At 40.9% G+C, this 4246-nt stretch overlaps 1 pseudogene; it reads left to right on the top strand.

Moving 5' to 3' along the window:
* Positions 1-1617: 1617 nt before the first annotated feature.
* On the top strand, positions 1618-3735 carry LOC143851627 (inactive protein kinase SELMODRAFT_444075 pseudogene; annotated as a pseudogene).
* Positions 3736-4246: the final 511 nt, after the last annotated feature.

Genomic DNA, 4246 nt, shown 5'->3' with positions numbered 1-4246 from the left:
AATTCATCATTTTCACTTGCAAAAGACCATTGAATGGTTTGTCTATGAAAGAAAAGGGGGGATAAAATATATCATTTACCTATATAATCCACCGAACAGGGCATATGCAGGGGAGCTCATTTTTTGCAAAAATAAGGTGAGTAGAGAGAAGAGAGAGAGAGAGAGAGAGAGAGAGAGGTTAGGGCTTCCTTCTCCGTTCGTCTTCTTCGATGGGATTGCCGGAGCTCCGGCCGGAATCCTTGCCGGATTTTCATTCTTAGAACCTTGATTCATCTTCTAATACTTGTTTTCATTAGATTCACCTCTTGTTGTACATATTGAAACCCAAGATCCAACCCTTCCTTGTTAAACCTCACCCTATCCTTTTCCCTCTCTCGATCTTCTTCTACGGCCAATCCACCTGAGCTCCGGCTGGCAAATTTGCTCACAGTTCCTCTCTTTGATCTCTTGTATCAATTGTCAAGCCACTATGTGGATTAGAAACCCTAAGCATTGAAGCATATTTCCTTTTAGTAACTCATTTTAAACTTCGAAACCCTAGATTTGCACCAATAAACGTCATATCTGATTCTTCTTGTTCAAGTGTTACTGTTTCGGATGATAGATCTAGGTTCAAAAACATCAAATCCGTTTCAGTCACAAGTGCTTCGTCTTCTGTCAAGAATCGTTACTAGCGATGAGGTCTTTTGACAACAGATCGTTTTAAAAAGAGGCGTGATTTACATTCATTTGGGGTTGATTCGCTCAGACCCTTGTTCTATTAATTTCTCAAAGGATCGGAAACTGTTAGATTCATGATTCATCGGGTAATTCTAAAATTTATTAGACGTTTATCTTTCATTTTCTTCATCATAATCAGAATTTGTGATTTCCTTTTGTTTTGACTCATGAGAATTAACCTAGATCATAAACCATGAGTTAAAATTGTTAGGTATGGTTTACAATTTGGATAAACACCATTTCATTAAGGTCGTGATTGTGGCCAAGGGATATAGCTTGAGAATTGAATGTTATGCGTTAAAATACGCAGGTTTGTATTCTTTTCTTATCCATTGGACCAAATGGAGATGTGGATTTTAAATATGGAATCACTGTATGTTTTGGTGTAGTCAATCTTTCTTTTCCAACCTGAACATGAGATTTTAATTTGAAAATTAATTACTATCAAGATTTAGAATAATATATCCCCAGATGTTGAACTCATGTTGTAGTATACCTCTTTGCATCCAAGAAGGAGTGGTACTCTCAGCTTGTTGCCTCAACTAGAATTTCGCTAATTATTTGTTTCATGAATATTTGAGCCTATTTGCTTCTTTGAGGTCATGATTTTGTTACATCCTTCTTAGTGTTAAGAGAAGTGTTGGTTTACATGTGTACTTTGTCATACGGATTTTGCCATAAGAAGAATGGGTATAGGTAATAGGTTGATATTTGGATTCAGGGTAAACACTCCATCTAGCTTGGTCGAATCAGGATAATGATAGACAGCTTTGCTGTTTTTGGTTCTTCTATGTCTTCTGCCCCTGTGTTTCCTTTCTCGAAAATGGATTTCTGTGAGATGGGTTTAAGAGGGTGGTTCTGGTAATAAGACTTTCATTAGAATTATGGATAGGTGGGATGAGTACCAATCTACATCAGAAGCGTGGGAAGCAGGATAAGGGCTCGGGTGTGGCCGAGAAGGTTGTGGTTGCTATTAAGGCTTCCAAGGAAATTCCTAGGACTGCTCTTATAAGGGCCTTGACTTATGTTGTTCAACCTGGAGATTGTATAACTTTGTTGGTGGTAGTCCCAGCCCATAGTTGTGATAGAAAATGGGGTTTTCCAAAATTTGCAGGAGACTACTAGTGGACACAGAAAGGTGATATTCATGACTGCTAGCCCATAGATTCCTGTTCTTAAATGATGCTTCAGCTTCATGATGTTCATGACTCAAACAAGATAAATATCAAGATAAAGATCATTTATGTATCTCCATGTGGAGCAGTAGCTGTAGAATTTAGGAAAGCACAAGCTAATGGGTTATCTTGGACAAACAACTGAAGCATGAAGATAAATGCAGTCAAAAGAAGCATCTGAAAAACCTCCAAACGATGTTGGTGATAATCTGAATTCCATTTGGGGGGGGCAGTTGTGACTCCATCTAGCAGTCCAGAGCTTGGGACTCTATTCACTGCAACCGAGGCCAGGACTTCCTCAATATCAAGTTCAGATCCTGGAACATCACCATTTTTTTTATCTTTGAAATTAATGGAAACCTGAAGAAAAAGGAGTCTATAATAACAAAGGAAGACAGGAATTTGGATGCAACTAGCTCTGACATAGATAGTGAAAATCTGAGCCCTCCTTCGACTAGCTTAGACTTCCAGCATGGGTGGCAGAGATTATCAGTGCTGGCCGCACATCTTCATAACACGTTGAGGAAAGCTCGCAAAGACACAATGATAGAGTTCAGAATTCCACTGCCAAAGTCTTGCTGGAGAAATTATCTAAACTTGAGTGTGAAGCTGGAATTTTCATGCTGAATTATAGAGTAGATATGGACTTAAGTGGAAACAATAGAGAAGCAATATCACTATAGAGAAATGCACCTCTCGGACCTCCTCCACTGTGTTCGATATGTCAACACAAAGCACCTATTTTTTGGAAAACCCCCAAGGTCGTTTAGCTATGCTGAGCTGGAACTTGCTACGGGTAGGTTTTCATAAGCAAACTTCTTGGTTGAAGGTGGGTTTGGATCTGTTTCCAAAGGGGTCTCACCAGATGGCAAGGCAGTTGCCGTGAAGGAGCACAAACTGGCTAATTCTCAAGGGGATCTCGAGTTTTGTTCTGAGGTGGAAGTTCTAAGCTGTGCACAGCACAGGAATGTGGTGATGTTAAGTGGATTCTATGTCGAGGACAGGAGGAGGCTACTGGTTTATGAATATATCTGCAATGGTTCTCTGGATTCTCATCTTTATGGACGCAATCATCATCCATTAGTATGGTCTGCACGTCATACAAAAAAAATTGCATTAGGAGCAGCTCGAGGTTTGCGATATCTCCATGAAGAATGTAGAGTGGGTTGCATTGTCCACCGTGATATGAGGACAAACAATATTCTCATCACCCATGATTTCGAACCACTGGTTGGAGATTTCAGCCTAGCAAGGTGGCAACTAGATGGAGACCTGGGTGTGGATACGCGAGTTATAGGAACCTTTGGGTACTTGGCACCAGAATATGCTCAAAGTGGTCAAATTACTAAAAAAGCTTATGTGTATTCCTTTGGAGTCGTACTTGTGGAGCTCGTCACAGGGAGAAAAGTTGGGGACATTAACTGGCCCGAGGGGCAACAATGCTTGACTGAATGGGCACATCCTTTACTGGGAGAATATGCGATCAAGGTTCTGGTGGACCCACACTTGGGAAACAGCTATTCTAAAAATGAGGTCTATTGCATGCTCCCTGCAGCTTCCTTGTGCATTCGGCGCGATCCATATTCAAGGTCTCGCATGTCTCAAGTGCTTCGGATATTGGAGGGTGACACAGTCATGGACTCAAATTACATTTCAACCCCGGCTATGATGCTAGAAGCAGAAGCAGTAGAATGTGGCCAGAGCAACAACAGCAATACAACGGCCTCATCATGAACGAGGCATCAGAGGGTTTGAATAGAAAGCTTTCCATGAGGCTTTGAAAGTGGTATATTGGGAGAGAGAAGGAGCTAGGCAGACCATGTGCGAGGACAATCTGTAAGCAGGTGGGCACTACCAACACATGAAAATGCACTGTGTATTCTTTAATCTTTTCATTTAGGATTTTGCTCATCTGTATAGTAGTAGCCATTATGCTTCGATAATTCATAAGTACGATGAAGGCGTTAGCCCAAGCCCATCATTTTAGGAGACTTAACAAGTCCTAGTAGCATTTCTCCCTCTTATTTAGTAGACTTACCAAGTTTTTTAGAAACCTTTAGACATTAGACCCTTATCTTCATTGCATGGGCAATGAAAGAGTCATCTAGAGCCCCTGATAGGAGACACACTCTGTCTCATTAAGGCAGTTCTCATTTGGAGACAAGCCTTGTTGTTTAGAGCCTATCCCTTAGGGAGTAAACCTTGACCTTGGTATAGAGTTAGCCCATGGGAGGCATACCTTTCCTCATTCATGGAATCCTTTTTAAGTTGTGTCTCAATTTGTACGCCCTACTAGTTGGAGACCAACTTGGTCTGTTAGTTGCCTTAGCCCTACTTATTCATTGTAAGGG

This window comes from Tasmannia lanceolata, unplaced genomic scaffold (assembly GCF_043159265.1).
Source record: "Tasmannia lanceolata isolate RefF3 unplaced genomic scaffold, GAP_Taslan_0.1 ptg000018l, whole genome shotgun sequence".
NCBI lineage: Eukaryota > Viridiplantae > Streptophyta > Magnoliopsida > Canellales > Winteraceae > Tasmannia > Tasmannia lanceolata.
Note: the sequence above shows the minus strand (reverse complement) of the source record. Positions and strands in the feature narration are given on the sequence as shown.